General features: G+C 49.4%; 2 long non-coding RNA genes across 2 annotated transcripts; both read right to left on the bottom strand.

The window, feature by feature from the left end:
* Positions 1 to 13014: 13014 nt before the first annotated feature.
* Positions 13015 to 16393, bottom strand: LOC129150354 (uncharacterized). Its single transcript, XR_008557079.1, has 3 exons — positions 16090 to 16393; positions 13134 to 13204; positions 13015 to 13054 (listed from the first exon to the last, which is right to left on the bottom strand). It is a non-coding gene; the product is annotated as an uncharacterized LOC129150354 (long non-coding RNA).
* Positions 16394 to 17741: 1348 nt separating this feature from the next.
* On the bottom strand, positions 17742 to 19919 carry LOC114233953 (uncharacterized). Its single transcript, XR_003620164.2, has 3 exons — positions 19759 to 19919; positions 19134 to 19275; positions 17742 to 17819 (listed from the first exon to the last, which is right to left on the bottom strand). It is a non-coding gene; the product is annotated as an uncharacterized LOC114233953 (long non-coding RNA).
* Between the last annotated feature and the right edge of the window lie 249 nt (positions 19920 to 20168).

Raw genomic sequence — 20168 nt, 5'->3', positions numbered from 1 at the left:
GGCAGCAGTCTGCGGGGAATGTTCACCAGGACTCACTGGCATGGTCAGAGCAGTTGGCAAAATGCAGAAATATGTTCTTATTGGTTGGTATTAGTTGCCACCCTGAGCCCTGGGTGCTCTCAAACTGCCCCAGCCCCACTTCAGGTGCCCTCTGACCTCCAAATCATCCAACAACGTGAGCTACTACCCAGCCCTGGGCTTCAGGGTCCTGCCCATCTGTGGCAGCCTCCCCGCCCTATTGGTGGGTGCCATTGGTCTACTAGTTGTTAAATATTTTCAATGTTACCCCTGCCCAGGAGGCTATTTTCACCTAATTGAAACCTATTCCCTGTTTCTCTAGAATACCGTCTCCTCTATTTTCCTTTGGGGACCTGCCATCACCACCTCCTACATTATTTCCTTGGTGCTTGGGTTCCTGGGTGTGGGCACATAACCTCAGCCTGGCCAATTAGTAATTGGAAATATTGCACATAACCTCTGGCCATAGCAATTGGCTTAGGGATGGATACATACCTCAGGATTGACCAATGAAATTCTATCCTGAGACTTTTTTTGGAATTACTGGGCAAGTGAAGATCTCCCTTCTGCTGGAACTTCTGGGAGCCTCCGGGAAGAGGGGGGTTGTGAAAAGATATAGAAGCGAAAAGGAGAAAAGCAACAGCCCAGTTACAGTGAGAGATGAGTTCTTAGAAGACCTCATCTGATCATCTGGATCCAGCCATACTCGAAATTATCCTGGACCTCTCATTTAATAACTCTATAGTTTCTCTTTTGCATTTCTTTCCCTCACAATAAAAAGCATCCTGACATAGTTATTATTCCCATGAAATATTGTCCCCATGAAGTAATTTATCTACAGTCACACACAACGATTCAAGCCCAAATCCAGCTGTCTCTAACGATGATAGTCTTTGAGGAAAGCTATAAGAGTTGGGGCCGAGGGAAGCAAAGTAGCCTATCCTACTTGCAATTTAAAGTGTCTGCAATCCTTCAGCAGGGGAGTCTAGTTTAAGGTGGCCCAAATTGCAGGCAATCTCCACAATTTCTTAGAATCCTCTGTTCAACTCCCAGGGCCAGATTGTCCACGGATCTTGACAGTTCTGTTATCAGGCTTGATGAGACATAAGCTGTTGCTGCAACTGCCAAGCCAAACAGGTGGTGAAGTAGAGTATAAGGTAATTTTCCTCCCTCTCACTTCCTGGGAAGAGCTCCTCAGCCACCATTAAGACTGTCGGGTGGAGGGAAGTGGGGAGGGTGGAGTCTGCGGGAGGCTAAGGACTCAGATGAACCTTGACAGATAATCACTTTTCAGAGTAATAGGTGAGAGTGGTGATCAACGCTCCTCCCTGGCTAGGGAAGGAAGTGGCCTTGTGTCCACCATCCCCACAGGACTCCAGCCTGGAAGTTGTTTGAACCAGCGCAGGTGAGGTGACACCTCCAGGTGCTATGGGATTTTCCTATTACAGTCCAGGATCTGCCACAAAAAGTCCCTTCCAGATTGGTCTCTGCTCACGGATTGAGGGTTAAAGGTCAAGGTGAAGCAGAGACCAAGATCCCTGAACAGTCCCATTATGTGTCTCTCCTTCTATGGGGTGATCCTCTAAAAGATGGGAAGTATCTCATTCCACTGTTGGCTCTTCACGGCCTAGACAGTGCTAGAATCTAGGAGTGTTTTGTTATATATTTAGTGGATGACTGAATAAGTGGGGGGTGTGGGGAGACTGAACTTCCAGAGAATTCAGCTTTTTATTGTGAGGGGGAAAAATGCAAAAGAAACTAAGGCCTAAAGAGCATTCACAGATTATTTGAGGCCACCACCAGCTATACAACAAATGGGTAGAGAATCATATGCCTCACTTTGCCCAAGACAGTCCAGTTTAAATTGCCTATTGCCTTGGCATAATCATTAATATCGCTTCCTCTCACTCTCAAAAGTTTCCTCATTTTAATATTTTTTCAAGGTCACTGAGGGGGTGGTCTCGGGAGGAGCAAACCACCATTGACTGGTCACCAACAAATACTTGGGGCGCACCTTCCTTCATTTAATCAGGAGGACCACCCTTGATTCTCTATGGCTCTCTCACACACTGGCCTTTCAAGTATTCCTTGATGCTCCATGACAAAGATGTTCCATGGCCAAGTAAGTTTTGGAAAGACTGCGTTAAACAGCAATAAACTGGGTTCCTCACCACCAGGTTTCTCAGAGCTCTCACCATACTAATATGAATGGCAGGAAGGAAGAAAAGACACTCCCCCAACACTGTGACTCTATAAAAGAATTGGTATGAGATAAATCTTTGTACTATTTTCCTTAAGTTTATTCCGTTACCCAGACAGGTAGTTTACTGTGCCTCAGAACGTTATTGAGTAAACAGAAAGAAAAAACACATAAGCATTTTATTTTTTTAATATATTTTATTTATTTTTTTACAGAGAGGAAGGGAGAGGGATAGAGAGTTAGAAACATCGATGAGAGAGAAACATCGATCAGCTGCCTCCTGCACACCCCCTAACTGGGGATGTGCCCGCAACCAAGGCACATGCCCTTGACCGGAATCGAACCTGGGACCCCTCAGTCCACAGGCTGACGCTCTATCCACTGAGCCAAACCAGTTAGGGCCACATAAGCATTTTATGATGCTAAAGAGAAGCTCAGAATAGATGGCTTTTTACTCAGTCAAGCAAAGCAAGGGTTTTGGATTATGCAAACATAAGACAGAAGTTTGGTGTGAGGTAGAGGTGGAAAACAGACACAGGAAGGAAATTGGTAAAATTTAGAAGGAAAAGAAAACCAGAGGAAGCCGTGACCAGGAGACCCTAAGCACCAAGGAATCTGTAAACCTCTTAGGGAGTCCCCTGGACATGCACAGAATATGAGATGGGGCTCAAGTGTTACAACGATTGATTAGATTTTTGTTCCCAACCCTTCACTCCCTTCCTGCCTTTGCCAGGTAACCTTGCAGAGCACTGGAACAAGCAAGGTATGGTTGCCTGACTCACTGATCTTGGACTTTGCCATATGATTTGCTTTGGCCAATAGAATGTGGGTGCATTTAAATTGCCACTGTATGGGCTCAACAGAGTAATGAGTATAACAGTAACAGTGGAATGAGTCAGTTAACTTCAGGGTAGATCAGTAGAAGTTGTCTGGTCTGAACAACATAAATGAAAGCAGAGACTTCACTATTAGCCCCCCAAACATCAATATGAGAATAAACAGATACTATGCAACAATTCTATGCCCATAGCTCCGAGGACTTCGATGAAATGGACCAATCCCTTAAAAGATACAAACTACCAAAGCTCACTCAAGAAGAAATTGACAACCTGAGTAGTCCTGTATCTATTAAGAAATTAAATTTGTAGTTAGAAAATCTTCCAAAAAAGAAAATTCCAGGAACACATGGTTTCACTGGCAAATTCTACCAACATTTAAGGGACATAATTCTACACAATCTCTTTGGGAATGTAGACAAGGAGGGAACACTCCACAACACACTTTATGAGGTCAGCATTGCCATGATAGCAAAACCAGTCAAAGACCATATAAGAAAAGAAAACTAAAGATTAAGTTTCTTATGAACATAGATGCAAAAATCCTTCAACAAAATATTAGCAAATCAAATCCAAGAATATATAATAAGAATAATACATCATGGCCAACCTTGTTTATTCCAGGGATGTAAGACTGATTGAAATTAGAGAAACGATCATTATAATCCATCGTATCAACAAAGAAGAAAAATGCATCATATCAGTTGAAGCAGAAAAGACATTTGACAAAAATACCTTCTTTGGTTAAAAAAGAAAAACTCTCAACAAACTAGGAAGAGAAAGGGAACTTTTGAGCTTGAGTGGAATTTGCCTCCAAGTCTTGGCCTTTCAATTAGAAACCCAACCAGGACTCTTTCCACTCGCCCAGAGATTGCCAATCAGCAGCCTCGAGCAGAATCCTGCTCCCAGATGGAATTTGTTTGACACCCATCTATCTATATACAAAAAGCCAGCATCCAGAAGGACCAGAGACCAGAACACCACGGCCTCTCGCCCAGGCCGCACCGCCCCACAGGGAGCAGTTAGGGGCGCCTCTAGGCAAGGCAATAGGGTGCGAGTTTGATGAGGGAAAGTCGAAGAAATAGGAGGGAAGGTCTTAAGAGTCTGCAGGGTTGGCGTGGTCAGCCGGAGTAGGTTTGGAGTGTGCTGCTGGAAGAGGAAGATCCGACTGGAAAACGGCTCAGCACAGTAGTACCTTTCTCATTGCGAACCAGGACGGCGCCAGCAGTGGACTGAATGGGCGGTTTTCTCATGAGTGCGCTTGGGACCGGCATGTTCATGGCAGCCCCCGAAACGTCACTGATTCCGAATAGTACACACTATCAACGTCAAAGAACAGAAAAATCCTCTCCCACTAGAGGCCCTGGACGTGTCAACACGACTGAAAAAATCACCAGTTAAGGAGGAGCTAGAAAAACCGGAAGTATGCGACCAGAGGATTGTGGGATTGTGGAGGACGCCTGGGCGCCTACGGCCTAGAACGTCAGCCTGTTATTGCGCATGTGCATAGTCAGCCCTATAGTCCTCTGTCTCGCAGTATTTGGAGGTGACTTCTGGCGGGAAATTGTTTCCATCGAGGTTTGCTGTTCCTTGCAGGCGAGGAAGATCAGAATTAAAGGTTTCGTTTGTTACCTTGGTTTGAAGCGGAGGAAAATGGGATAGTGACGAATAAGAAACTTGGGAGATAGTGAAGAGCAGTTTGTCCAGACTGTTGAGAGCTCAGAATTAGAGTTTAATTGGGATAGAAATCCTACTAATAACACCTGATGCCTGAAATCTGAGCACTCTACTTTTAGGTTTTCCAGTGCAAGTGTTTGGAGACTGCCTATTAAAACATTCCTGGTTGGAAAGTGTTTGTCTAGAAGCCCATAAGTATTAAGTACTTGCTGTGTTTACCATGCTTAGCTCTCTGTAAGGAATATGGAATAATGTTAAACGCCTCATGTTCTCAAGAAGTTTGAATTTTAAAATAAAAAATGAAGAAGAAATATAAATATTAAAAATAAAAAAAGAAGAAGCTTGAGTTCTAGGGGCGAAATCAGGCCGGCAGGCAGGTGAGCGGTTAGGAGCCAGCGGTCCCAAATTGTGAGAGGGATATCTGAAAGGTCCCGGATTGCGAGAGGGTGCAGGCTGGGCTGAGTGACACACCCACACACACACACACACACACACACACACACACACACACACACCCGTGCACAAACTTCATGCACCGGGCCTCTAGTAATATAATAAAAATCTGGAAATTTCATAGGGGGGGGAAACACACAGGATTTCTGATTACTCTTGAAAAAGTAGGAAATCAGGACACTGCATTCTAAAAGTCCCACATGGCAACCATTACCCAGAGCCAAGCTCATCTTCAAGAGCAGCACAGACTTTGGGGTCAGATGCCTGGGTGACCTTGGACAACTGACATACCCCCTGGACCCCAGTTACATCATCTGTATAATGGGTTATCTCTAGCTCCTTCCTACCTTGCAGGTCCTCAAGAGCAATAAATGAACTTAACACATGTAAACACAGGTGGGTTTACAGTAAGAGCTATTACTGTGTTCACTCTGGTTCTCCTCTGATGGGACCTGCCCTCTCCTGCTGCCCACCGCTCCCTCCTCTGCCTGTTATCCCCACTGTCTTCACCCCATCACTCATTAACATGACTGACCTGTCCACCCCAGTCATTAGAGCTGGTGACCTCTGTGCTCCAAGTTTTGGGCTGAAAAGGAACAGGACTCAGATATGGATCAGAAGTATCCAGGCCAGAAAGTTCTGGATTCTGCCCTCGGTCTGTGCCTGCCTGCCTCCAGGGCACCCTCACCAGCCCACACACGTATCCACAGGTGGCATGTGGGCCCCCAGGGCCCTGGGGTAGAGAGAATGGGCTGAAAGGGAGAGAGGCCCTGGAGGTCCCATCAGTATCTTGGGGTGACATGGCGTGACCATGAGGATATCATCTCCTTGGTCCTCATACCCAGGGCCTCTCCGGCGCCTGGATGCTCCCCCTATGCGATGCCAGGCCATCTCTGATCTCCCACCAGGAGCTCCAGGCCAGGAGGGGAAGAGGATCCCTGCTCCACTGTCTTAGAAAACATCTGTCACCACAAACAGGATGGTGTGAACGGTACATCAGTTCCCGTGGACGGTCAATGGAGCCAAGCAGGGGGCCTGGGTGAACTTGGAGGAAGAAAGATTGATTTTCAGATTATTTCCCAATCCATAGCTGTCAAGGAAGAAAAAAGACCTAAACAATCGTGAAATTAAATCAAATGAGTTTCTGGATGCAGAATCGTTTCTCTCCATCCACTCATCCCTGGGGAGGGAATGATGAAGGGGCCTGCCATGTGTTTGTTCCCCCACTGGTCCCTCTGGCCATCCATGCATCTCCACCGTCATCAAGGATTTATTGTGCTCCTACTGTGTGCCCGGCCCAGTGCTCGGTGTCAAAAATCTGGGAACAAATGGTCAGGCACCACCCCTTCCTCATAATCCTCTGACCAAAGGCTACTCAGACCTTCAACAGCTACCACCCAGGACTAAGTGCCATGCTGGGGGGCGAAAGGGGTACGGGGCTCTATCTGTGGGAACATCCCCAAAGGGCGGGGGCGGGGGCAGAGAGGCAAGAAGGACTTTCTGGAGGAGCTTCACTCAACATTTTGAGCAGCAGTGAGCTGGGCTACGGCTGGGCCAGGCAATGGGAGAGCTCTGAGTAGCAAGTTATCAAAACTTTGGACTTTGTTCCGGAACATAATGGAGAATTATGGTAGATTTTAATCAGTAAAGTGGTCGGATTCCTGTGGAATCTGCACTCTGGCTCCTGGAGGAAGAATGGATTGGAGGGGAGGAAAGCAGGGGTGGGTAGGACAGACAGGAGCTGAGAGGAGAGGGAGGCCTGAATTCAGATGCATGAAACTTCCAGCACAGAGCTGTGCGTGTGCTGAGCTAGCATCATAGCAAACACCCACCACACAGCCAGGAGCGCTCCCCGCCTCCTGCAAGTCCTCCCTCAGTCTCCTCAGTGAGCCACCCTGTCTGGTCCCCTTAAAATGCAGCCCCTCTCCCTAACCCAGTGGTCGGCAAACTGCGGCTCATGAGCCACATGCGGCTCTTTGGCCCCTTGAGTGTGGCTCTTCCACAAAATACCACGGCCTGGGCGAGTCTATTTTGAAGTGGTGTTAGAAGTTTAAGTTTAAAAAATTTGGCTCTTAAAAGAAATTTCTATCGTTGTACTGTTAATATTTGGCTCTGTTGACTAATGAGTTTGCCGACCACTGTCCTAACCGGTTCGGCTCAGTAGATAGAGCATCGGCCTGCGGACTCAAGGGTCCCAGGTTCGATTCCGGTCAAGGGCATGTACCTTGGTTACAGGCACATCCCCAGTAGGGGGTGTGCAAGAGGCAGCTGATTGATGTTTCTCTATCATCGATGTTTCTGACTCTCCAGCTCCCTTCCTCTCTGTAAAAAATCAATAAAATATTTTTTTTTAAATGCAGCCCTTCCCCAGCTCTTCCAATCCCCCTCATCCTGCTCTCATCATCTTTGGATATATGTATAATTTACTTATTGTGTTTATTGTTTGATATTTTGTAACACACACACACACACACACACACACACACACACACACACACGAATGGAAGTTCCAGGGCTGCAATGATACTTCAAGTATCATTGATCTGCTGTATCATAGGCCAAAGGGGTAGAGCAGTTTGCCTGGTAGCCTGGACTTACTGCCAAGACCTCCTAGGTTCCCACTCAAAACCAGCAGCTTTCTGGAGGATTCTGTTGTTGGGTAGAAGTGGACCAGTGTGGCATTTTGTAGAATATCAAGATATCCAAGACCACATTATGGACAATAGCAGGAGTCTTGCCATACCCCTTGGCATGATTCAGACAGTGTACTGTTGGCCCTGCCAAGTCAAAGAAAACTGCCTTTCGTGGTCCTTTCAAAATTAGTATAGAGGAAAAGGCATCAGCCAGGTCAGTAATTGCAATTCAATTGCCAGGGGCCATGTTGACTTGCTTCAGCAAAAATAGTACATCTGGGAAAACAGCTGCAATTGGAGTAGCCACCTAACTGTGCTTACAATAACCCACAGCCATACAAGAAGATACAATGAACTTCTGAACAAGTTAATCAGATTAGGTAACAGGCCTATTTAGAAGCACCCCTGCTTCCTTCAAGTTATGAAGGTGTGGCATGAATCTTTGCAATCTGCTCCCCCGCCCCCTGAAAGCATAATACCTGTTGTGGAGCAAATGCGAGTGAACGACCACTGGAGTCCAGACCAAATTAAAATTTGGGGATCCTTTATTAGCTGGCCGGCGACTGCTCTGCCTTTCTCCACGAAGGGAGTCCAGAGAGCAGCCCCAACCCTTTGTGCAGGACCACTTTTAAGCACATTTACCACATCCTGTTTTTGCAGAGCAAGTAACCTAAGACAAAACAGATTTTCCCAAGTAATGTCAGGGTCATGCCATTGACGGCCATGTTATTTACAGGGTCATACTGTTCTTCAGAAAGCTGATAGTGTTCTATCTTGCAAGGCTATTTTATGATTCAAGGCTAAGTCGACTAGGAGGAAGCATGCTCAAAAAAATCTCTACTCTCTAACACACCGAGGGTTTACTATCTTCCAAGGGAGAGGAAGTTCTGCGACTTCTACTAACGCCTTTCCTGGCCAGAGGGCCAAAGTGGGGATTCCACCAGTTGCTTTGTATGTCTACTTCTTTCCTTTTGTTAATATATATTTATTTATTTCAGAGAGGAAAGGAGAGGGAGAGAGAGAGAGAAACATCAATGATGACAGAGACTCATTGATCAGCTGCCTCCCGCATGCCCCCCACTGGAGATCAAACCTGCCACCCAGGCATGTGCCCCAACTGGGAATCGAAGTGTGACCTCCTGGTTCATAGGTCAACGCTCAACCACTGAGCCAAGCTGGCCGGGCTGTATGTCTATTTCAATGACACTTTCAGAAATTAGAGAAATAACTGACTTGGCCCATTGTGAAATGAACTTGAAATAAGACATCTTGGAAGGTGGACCACAGTGGCATGTTGGGACCAGGATATAGCATCACCTTATAGCAGGGGTCCTCAAACTTTTTAAACAGGGGGCCAGTTCACTGTCCCTCAGACCGTTGGAGGGATGGACTATAGTTTAAAACAAACTATGAACAAATTCCTATGCACACTGCACATATCTTATTTGGAAGTCAAAAAACAAAACGGCAAAAACACCCGCATGTGGCCCGTGGGCCATAGTTTGAGGATGATTGCCTTATAGTCAGTCCCTAGAAATCCCTAAAAGGTCTGGGTCTTTCCTTCCCTCCAGTAGGGAGACTCTCTAGTTCAGGGATTGACAAGCCCTGCCTGTGTGCAAATCTAGTCCATGATCTATCTTTGGCCCGTGACCTAAAAATCGGTTTTACATTTTTATAGGGAAATATGTATGCATTTATGTCATATATATGTCATCTTTGCTGATCTATATCCTGGGACCAGCTCCAGTACCAATTCCATATCAGTCAGGATGTAGTCAGTAACAATTTCATCAGGGAAAGTTTAACATAAAGAATTATCATCTAGTAATGGAATTAACTACAGAGAAGCCAGGAGAACTCTAAATTCAACAGAAATGATTAGTATATGGAGTTGAACGAGTGTACTCAAGGAGGAAACAAAATTGCAAGAACCACTCCCCACAATGCTGGGATTCAGCCCTCATTGGAGAGGGTATGGCTGGAGCCACGGAGGATAAGACTGCTGAGGTCCCACAGGCTCAGGCTGAGGACACTGTGGGGCCAACAAACCTGCCAGGAACCTGCTGTCTGAGGGCCACGGGAGCTCGCTGGGAACCCTCCTCCCCCGAAAGAGGGAGGAGATGACAGTACCCACAGTGCTGTTGTGAGGATTCAACAATTCAGTGCACGTGAAAGGCTTAGAACAGATGGTGTTTTTCTAGTGCACTGAAGTGTAGGTAAACCCTCAATAAATGTTAGCTGTCACTGTTATTCTTATCATCATCATCATCATCATTGTCGTCATCACCCCTCTCACTACTATCCTCATGGGGAGAAAACCGAGGCTTAGTGAAGTGACCTTCCTATGGCCACAGCAATGATGGATCCCGAGCCCAGTCCACCTGCCAAAAATAATGCTCTTTTCACCTGTATCAAGCAAGAAGCCCCGAGCCCAGTCTCTGCATTAGGTAAATGAGGACATTGAGGTCCAGAGCGTGGCTGAGACTGGAATCACACAGTGAGAGGGGCCAGGCCCCCATCAGCCTTCTCTGGGCAGAAGCCTAGAGACAACAGTAATCTGGTCACCTGTGCAAATGCGAACCCACGCGGCTAACGTTTCCCCGAAGCTCCTGTCCTTTCTCCCCCTCCTTCTCCTGGTTGAGTGTTGATTTAACCTGTGGTTTTTATGGTTAATCATCTTGTAGTAAATCTCTGTTTTAATCTCCCCTGGGCCACCCGGGCTGTCTTTTTATTAGGAAATAAATAGCGTGGGCACTTTGTGCCTCACTGCAGCCAGCACAGGGAGCTTGAAGTGGAAGGAGAGGCTGCAGAGGCTGCAGGAGCCGGGAGGCCCCGGAGACAAAGAGCGGTATGAGAATATCACAAGGTGATGCGTGTAGGGGCGAGGATTGTGCAGGACACAAAAACCGTAATAAAATCGGCTTTTGTTCCAAAGCTCTAGGTGAGATTTTAAATGAAAAGATCAGCTCAGGGCACAGGCTGGGCTTGGGAACAAGAGCCCTTGACTTACGTCCCTGCACTGTGGCTCACAGGCTGTGGCCCCTGAGGCCAGCCTCCTCACTGTCACTCAGGGGTGACCCGCCCACCCAGCTGTGATGAGAGCTGAGGAGGTCCAGCTCAGCAGGAAACTCTACCCATAGACCCCTTGGCCAATGGCTTTTGAGGGGCCCTAGGGGTCAGCCCTGCCCCACTCAGCTTCCTCTCCTCTCTCCCTGCCTCTCTGAAGGGCAAGAGCACTGGACAGGGAGTCAGGAAAACTGGGGCCTCAGCCCAGCCTAGACAGCAATTTGCTGTGTGACCTTGGGCAAGGGTCTCCCTCTCTTGGGGCCTGAGATATTGTGATTTATAACATATATTTGGTCTTCCTCCATTGTTTTTGGCACAGAGCTCCTAAAACCCTTGGAATTTCCCAAGTGTTGAGTGGTGTCTTGTGTGCTATTAATGAGGTGACTTTTGGTAAGCTCCTACGTTAACTAGGGTGGGGGCTGGTTGCCAGGAGAACCAACCATGTGATTGGAGGGTTAGAACTTTCAGCCCCATCCCTGCCCCTTGACCTTCAAGGTGGGATAAGGGGCTGAAAAGTCAGTTCAATTGCCAATAGCCAATGATTTAATCAACCACACACACCACACACATACACACATACACACACACACACTCACACACACACACACACACACAGGGCAGGGTTTCTGGGAGCTGCTGGATTGGTCAACATGTGGAGACTTGTGGGGAGTGGTGTGCTCAGAGAGGGCACAGTAGCCCCTCCCCACACCTGCCCTGTGCGTCTCTCCCACCTGGCTATTCCTGAGTTCTAGTTCTTTATAATAAACCAGTAAGCTAGTACGTATTTCCCTGAGCTCTGTGAGCTGCCCTAGCAAGTAAACCGCGTGCAAGGAGGAGATCTTGGGGACCTCTGATCTATAGCTGGTCAGTAGGAAACACGGGTGGCAGCCTGGACTTGGGACTGGTATCTGAACTGAACTTCAGTCTTGTAGACTGAGTCCCTAACCTGTGGGATCTGACACCGTCTCCAGGTAAATAGTGTCCGAATTGAGTTCATTGCTTGGTGGTGTGGGAAAGCCCATACATCAGAGGGCCTCACGTGGAGAGAGAGACACACGCAGGACACCAACGCTCTTTCCCATGTCCTGGGTTCTGGGATCTGCCGCAGGTGCTCCACTTGATGGGAGGAAGGTGTGGAGGCCTGGACGGAGCCTCTCTGCCCAGCCGCCTGCCGCCTCACCCCTGCCGCTGCTCCTCGGCGCACCTGCACTTCCTTCCCTGTCTCTAGGCCCTCATATGGCACCGTCCTCTTTCCTGCTCTCCAGATGCCAATGGAAATATTTCGGTGCATCACAGTCAGATCCAGAGAACGGAGACTGTCCCTCCAGATGGCGAGTCCCCTCCTGTGCCAGGCCCTAAGGTTCAATGTGTTCAAGATGAAAACCTGAAGCTCTAACTGCTCCTTCCCGTAGCTGTCACCCTGCAGCCGGTGCCTCTAAGGCGGTGCCACAGAAGAGCTGCGAGCAAAGTCTGGGCGAGATCTCTGCGCACGCAAGCTCCCAGCAGCATTGTGCATGAGAGCCACAACATGGAAGCAACCCACGTGTCCATCAAGGGGTGATGGACAAGCAAAACGAGGTCTGTACATGCAGAGGAGCCCTCGGCACTGGCGAGTCTGGTGGATGCTGGGCTCATCCACGCGTGTAAAAGTAGGCTCCACACCAGGTGGGGCTGGATCAGGAGCAGCCTGAAGACTTCCTGACCCTGAGAAGGGAAGTCACTGAGAGGTCCAGAGAGTTCCTGCCGGTGGGACAGGGAGCTGCCGAGCTCGCTGGGCAAGAGGAAGTTCCGGGTTGGATCACCCTCCGGAGGCTGCAGACAGCTCTAGCTGCACCCAGGGAAGTTAGATGTCAACTTCTTATCTTGCCTCTCATTTTCAGGGGGGTCATCAACCCCAACGCTGATCACCACCACGTTCAGGAAGTGACGATAGCGGGGACTGGCTTCCTTCCCTTTACCTGGTCAGTCCCCAGGGACCTTCTCAACTTCCTCAAAGATAACTACTGTCGTTTAAAAAATAAATTAAAAACAGAGTTGATTTCAGAGTTGTCATGGGCTAGAGGGGGAAGAAGAGGGGCTGGGGGTCAGGCAAGTCCAGGTCCCCCTTTCTTGCGGAATGTACTTGTGGCCTCAAACAATTCACATCCACCTCTGAGCCTTGGTTCTCTTGGCTGTTGATGGGAACAATGACCAGTGTCACAGGCCGTGGGAGGCTTAAGTGTGGTCACATAGGTGGGGTTGGACACTTACAACTATTCCATCACCTCTTTGCTCCTGATGGAATGTCTTTTCTTTCTCTTGATGGAATGTCCTTTCCTGAGCTGGGAAGGGAGGGAGGTACCAGCCAGTGAAAAGGAACAAGAAAACATTTGAAAGTAAAACATTCAGCCTGCCTAAGCTTTGAAACCCAAACCTTCCCCTCTAGGTTCAGGCCGGGATCCTCCTGCCGGGGCCTGGCTCTCTGCCCGGTCCTCCCCACACTCAGGGGCTCCTGCCTCACTTCTGTGCTGGGGCCAAGCGAAACAGACACCTGGAGCCCGGCCAGGGAGCTGCTGCCCAGAGCCTGGCTGCGGTCCCAGGCAGCGGGAAGGAGCCGGGAGAGGGGCCAGAGCCAGCGCAGTGGGGAAGACAGTGTACCTGAGAGTATGTGTATGAGAGAGAGAGAGAGAGAGAGAGAGAGAGAGAGAGAGAGAGAGAGAGAGAGAAGGGGGGGCTTAACCGTGAATCATCCCTGGTCTTTTGCCTGGGCCCATCCTCCTCTCCATCCCTTTCTGTCCTCACTCTACCCCCTCACCTCACCCTGCTACTGGCCAGGAGGTGTTCCCTGCCTCTCTGTCTGTGACCTGAAGGACTGTGCCCAGAGGGCCTGAGGGAAGCATCCAGAGAAATCAGGTCCTTTGATGCTTCTATCACCTCATCCAGAAAACCAGGACTGCCTTTGGTGCTGGATTTCTTGTAAACATTGTGATGTTTCATTCATGAAATACGGTTTTCCTGAGGACGTCCCTGAAGGGCACTAAGGATGCTGCTCCCGAAGCTGGAGCTGCGTCTGCTCTCAGAGCAGGACTCCCCAACTCCCCGTGTCCCGACCCTTCAGGTCACAGACAGAGAGGCAAGGACAGCCCTCGGCTGTGGTGAGAGAGCAGGAGTCATGGACCCATTGTACAGGGAGACAACGTGGAGTCACCTCAACATATATAAACACACCACAGCTGGAATGGGGATGACAGTTCAGACTGTTCAAAGGACATAGAAGGTGCACAATGAAGATTTATCGAATGAATGAAAGACATCCTGTTTGTAAATATGACTTTGTTCCCAGAATGCCCCTGTGGATTGGGGAGGATAAGCACCATGATCTCATCTTTTTAGACAAAGAAGCAAAGACTCAGAAAGTTTAAGCAATGAGTCCAAGGACACACAGCGGGAGCTGGTACTCCAACTCCTGGGAAGCACTGAGCCCAACTCCCCTTGGACAGACAACGGAGCTCATCAGGGAGCAGCAGTGATGAGCCCAAGGGCACCAGCCAGGGTGTTGCCAGGACTCACACCCAGGACTTCTCTGACCCAGCACAGGTCTGGATCCCTGGATGCAGACCTTCTTCCATCAAGCCCCTCTGCCCTCCCTCCCTGTTCCCATCCCACCGCAGAGGCTGTGATAGCCCTTGTCACAACTCCATCCTGACCTCAGCCTTGGGAGGTCAATGCCCAGAGCTCTCCAGGCCAATAGAGCTGTGTGATCCCTTCAGCTCTCTGCACCCTCCAGCGACATGTTCTCCTGTGCCCTGCCCCCATCAGAGAGTCGGGGAACGTGGACCCTCACCCCCGATGTTCTTTATCATCCCAGGAAGTGGACCATGGCCCCGCCTGACACCAAGACTCTAGATTGCCAAGCCCAGGTCTGATACACCTCCTGGGACACTGTCACGGGCCTCGCTACCAGGCTTACACACCTCTTGTGATAGGGCGCTCACTCCCCCAAATCACCCAACACACCAAGACAGCTCTGACTGGCCCAGGCTGGTGTTGTCACCCCACCAACCGAAGGGTCTAGGGTTCGATTCATGGTCAAGGGAACGTACCTGGGTTGCAGGTTCTGCGTGCAGGAGGCAACCAATGGATGTATCTCTCTCATATGAATGTTTTTCTCTCTCTCTTTCTCACTCTCTCCCCCTCCCTCCCTCTCTTTCACTCTCTCTAAAAATCAGTGGAAAAAATAGCCTTGGGTAAGGATTAACAAAAGACAAACAAATCAAACCAAAAAAAGACACCCCTGACTGTTAGAAAGGCTTTCCTTAGACCAGCGGTCGCCAACCAGTGGTCCCCTACCTTAGACTAAACTAAAAGCTGTCAGTGTGGCCTTGCTGTTCTGTCCTAGACACAACTCCTGGGGCACGCAAGCTGAATCCCTTTTTCCCGTGGCAGCTCTTCAAACATTTGAAGGAATGATCATAGCCACTCATTCGTTCATAAAATATTTACTTAAAGGTAGCCATTGTAACTTTCTCATCCATTCAGTTATTCCCTCTCTTACTGAGCAGGCAGGCCCTGCCGGCTTTCCCAGGATCCTTAAGGAATTGTCCTCGCACCATCCTGCCGGACGGAACCATTGTTCACCTGATGGGGGAGCTCGTGTGGCACGTTCAGTGGAGTTCAGGCACTTTCAGGCAATCCTGTGGGGAGGGGATTCCTGGCCCTGTGTGGGGACTCAGTGGCTTGTCCAGCTCACACAGGTCTCTGACCTCAGAGCTCAGCACTGTTTGGGCCTCCACTGGGGCAGTGGACGAGAAACCAAGACAGGAGTGACTAGATGACCCAGCACAGCAGAAGGCTCTGGTGGGCCAGACAAGGGCCCCCTTTGGCTCAGCCTTGGACTCAGATTCTGGCCCTGCCTGGCCCTGCCTGGCCCTGCCTGGCCCTGCCCTGGCCTTGCTCCCCGAAGGGGTCACTGGGGTTAAGGGTTCAGCCCAGGTCAGACAGGCCCAGGTTCCAGTCTTGCCTCCAGGACTCACTGGCTGCTCTCCACCAGCCTGTGGTCACCTGGGGGCTGGGATGGGCGGGGTTATTGCTGAAGGTGTGGAGGCATTGGAGGGCACTGGGATCAAGATGCCCTTCAAATATTGACTCTGACCCTGAGCAGCTGTGCCCTGGGCAAGCATGTAAGCTCTTAAGCCTTGTCTGTACGTGGAATGATAACAGTACCCACCAGAGGCTGGTTGTGAGGGGCAAGTGACCCAGGGAGCAGGCACGGCAGAGCATTCAGCATGGAGCCCGAGTCCCATCAACATCAGAGGTCCTCCCGGGCGGTATGAGAATGTCATCAGTGAAGAGAGCCCTGTGGTGATGAATCTAGGTCCCAAGCTCGGCAATCACTCTCCTCCATGCTGATTCTCCCTGAACCTCTCACTCTTTATCCGGGTGATACCCATTTCACGGGACCCTATAAGGGATAAATGACAACGTGAGCGCCCCTCCCCTCCTGAAACCAATCAGGACCCAGTGAATGTGGTTCTCACCCCTTTCTTATTGACCTCACCCCAGGGACTGCAGCAAAGGGGTTTCTGGTCCCCCTTCGCCGTGGGGGGCCTGGAGCCAGGCCCAGTTGGAAGGCATTGGTGGGCTGGCTGGTTAATAACCCTATGAGCTCATACTTGTTATGTGTACAGTGATGAACAGCTATTATCTCCCTGGATCCTTCCAATGGCCCCAACCAGGCAGGTGCAGACTCCGCACCCCTCCCTCCCCGTTTTACAGGTTGGATGTAAGCAGCGACTTGCCCACGGCCCCACAGGTGGAAAACTGTGGAGCCCAATTAGAACCCAGCCAGCCTTCCCCAGGAGCCCGCTCTCGCAGCCGCTCACCTGCCCTGCCAGCAGGAACTGTGACAAAGAATAGCCAGGAGGTGACAGTCCCTGCTGTGAGGACGGGGCAGAACCCTCTGCTTCCCTTTCAGGAGATGCAGTGACTCAGCAGGACGGGGCTCGCTATGGGCCCCTCTCACTGCCGCACTTTCTAGGGCAGATCTGCCCACGACACCACAGCCTCCCACTGTTTTATTTTCTCTGTGGAGCTCAGCAAGCCTGCAGGACAGAGGTGAGCTTGGCTGTGGCCTTGCTAACATCCCTGCGTGATGGGGTGAGGAGGGATGGAGAGGAAGCTACCCCTCCACAGTCAACACAGGACCCCTCTGCACCCTCCTCCTCTAGTGACCTCCCCACTCCTTGGCAACTCACTGACCTTGTTCCTACTCTGCACCCAGGACTGGATCCACTCTCAGCCTGAATGTGAACAGAGGGAAGATGGCCATTGTTAGGGGCCACAGAAGGTTCCTGTACCTCATAGGGAGGGGCTGGCAGTGAGAAAGGGGACAAGCTTTGGGGTGTTTTGGCGTCAAGACACTTAACCTATCTGGAGTCAGTTTTCTCATCTATAAAATGGGATGCGAACGCATGCCTTGGGAGGAAGAAGTAAATAATAATGTGTGTGGAGAGCTCGGTGCAGGGCAAGCCTACAGCAAATGTTCAGTAAGTACCAGCTGTTACTGGTATTTCGAAAATAAAGACCAAAAGGAAGGCCAGGTACTGCATTCCTGACCCGGGTGCTCTCAGCCCCACTAGGGTTTCTCTGGGCATTATCAGAAGAACTAGCTTAAAAGGTAATTTTCTAAGAGAGGAAACACTCCTTGTCTCTGGTGTCAGACCCAAAACCATGTCAGTGCCTTAAAGGGGCCTGTGGGATTGGGAGGGGTCCAGGGAGAGAGCCCAGAGCCCCAGTGCCCAATAGGAGCTTTGCAGACATCCAGTTAGGGGCCCAAACCCCCAGTTAGCACCCACTGCATGCCAGGCATGATGTTAGTCACTTTAAGTTGGACAAGGTCGTGCTCAGATCCCAGCTCTGCTGCCGACTTGCTATGGCCTTGGGCCTCAGTTTTCTCATCTGTGAAACGGGAATATAATATCCACGTTATGGCATGGCTGTGATGAATAAATGTAATAATTTATATGGGGTGTCTGGTATATAATGGGAGCCCACACACTCTAGTTCTCTTCCCCTCAGCCTTGACTAGCCTGGTGACCTAGATGACCCCTCTCTCCCTGGCTCCATCTCCTTCTCCGAGGGAACTGGCCTCAGGTCTTCCACACTCCTCCCCTGCCCAGCAGCTCAGAGTCCAGAACCTTACATTTTCTCTGTCTGCTCCTTATAGACAACAAAGGCTCATCCTGAGGGCCAGGCTAAGGGTATGGTAGGTGTGGGTGGGTACAACAGTAAGGAAGAGAGAGGGGCTGCTCTTTGAGAAACAGGCAGAGGAGGGGCGATAAATGGGGAATGGGGACAAAGAGAACCTACCCTTCACTGATTCAACACAGGATGATGGTGGTGAGGATGATGGTGGTGATGATAGTGGTGAGAATGATGATGGTGAGAATGACGGTGGTGGTGGTGAGGAGGAGGAGGGGGGAGATGGTGGTGATGATGATGACAGTGAGAATGATGATGAGGTGATTACTGTGGTAAAGATCATGGTGAGGGTGACTGTATTAGGCAGTTGGATGTGTCAGGCAGTGTTTCAAGCACTTTATACAGTTTAATGCGTTTATTCTTTGCCATGACTCTAAAAAGTTGATATCAATAGTATCCCCATTTCGTAGGTGAGAAACAGGTACAGAGAGGCTAAGTAACTCACCCAAGGTCATGCAGTTGTTAAGTGACAGTGTTGGGATTCAAACCATTCTGGCTACAGAGTCTACATGTTTAACCACAATGCTATGATAATAATGACAGAAACATAGTGGACACCAATAACAAGATCAGCCAACTATTATTAAGTGTTGACAATGGGCCAGGAGCTATTCCAAGCATATAGTTATCTACTATATGCCAGAACTTAAAAAATATTATCTTATTTTTTAAGTTCTGGCATATAGTAGATAACCAATCAACACTGGCTTTCTCTCATTGAGAAATACTGGAAAATATAGAGAAAAAAGCAGAAAGTTAGGCAGAGCCAACAAGAGTCAGGGGATTCTAGGAAGAGAAAGGCCATTCTAGTTGGCTCAGGGAAGACTTTGGTGGCATTTGAACCAGGCCTTGCTGTATAGGGAATATTTAAAAGTGAGAGAGATGGATATGGGTGATGGAGCACTCTTGGCAGAGGGAATGGCATGAGCAAAGGTAGGGATTCTCACCCGGTTTGGCTTGAGTGCAGGACATATGCGGGGCAGGAGAGGTACCACCTAGTACAATACACACATTTCATCAGTGGGGAAAGTTAGGCCTACAGATGTTACGTGACTTGTCCAAGCTGACACAGCTGGCCAGTGGCAGACCCAGCATTTGACTCCAGGCCTGGGAGGCTTGGGGATTCTCTCCTTTGCCATCTGCAGTTCAGCTCCTTGCAGGAGAAAGCAGAGACTCGAGCTGAAGGAAGCTCAGGTCTTCAGTGTGGAGAGCAGCTACAGTGTTTGGACAGGTTCAAGCCTCGGACTAATGAGAGGACACGATCCTCTCGTAGCAAAGCCACGTGTAAGTTCCAGCACAATTATAGCCAAAGGCTATAGTTGTAAGCTTGACCTTATGGTCCGAACCTGTGGTCCCACATGGCTGAGTGATATGGGCTGCGGGAGGTGCAGCAAGTAAATAAAGCTTGATCAGGTACATGTAATTGAGTAGATTTGAAACCCATGAGAACATTGTAAACATCTTGACCAGGCCCTTACTTTGCCTCAAGGAATCTGGCTATAAAATAAAGACTTGCAGGCCGTGGCACTGTCTCTCCATCAGAGAGCAGCATCCCACCTAGCCCCAGCTTTATTCTCTTGTCTGTCTTTTCCAATCCTTCACCGTACCCCCTGCCCACCCACCCCCTCAGGTTCACCTATGGCTGTGCTGGCGTGGCACACTTCAGAAGCTTGGTGTTCTTCTAACAGCTAAAGTCCCAGAAACCCAGCCTCAGGTAGGGGCCACAAGCATCAATGTCTGCGGGAGAAGCATGTGGAGGGCCATCCAGCCAAGCTGATGCTTGTGCTCTAGATGTCACTGGAGTGGGTAAGAGTGTCCCATCAGGCCACCCTTCAAAGGTGGGGCTCACCTGTGATTGTGACATCCTCTTAGTGACTCGCATTAGACACATGTGAGGTCCTGAAGAATTTCCCATGAGCCACTAGGAATAGTCTGGCCTTAAGAGAGACCTGGGATATTAATCTGTGTTTATGAATGAGAGGATGAGATTCAAGGAGAACAAGGTCCCCTGATATTTGATCAAGTTTAAGAGCAAATAAATACACA

The sequence above is a fragment of the Eptesicus fuscus genome, chromosome 9 (assembly GCF_027574615.1).
Source record: "Eptesicus fuscus isolate TK198812 chromosome 9, DD_ASM_mEF_20220401, whole genome shotgun sequence".
Taxonomy (NCBI): Eukaryota; Metazoa; Chordata; class Mammalia; order Chiroptera; family Vespertilionidae; genus Eptesicus; species Eptesicus fuscus.
Note: the sequence above shows the minus strand (reverse complement) of the source record. Positions and strands in the feature narration are given on the sequence as shown.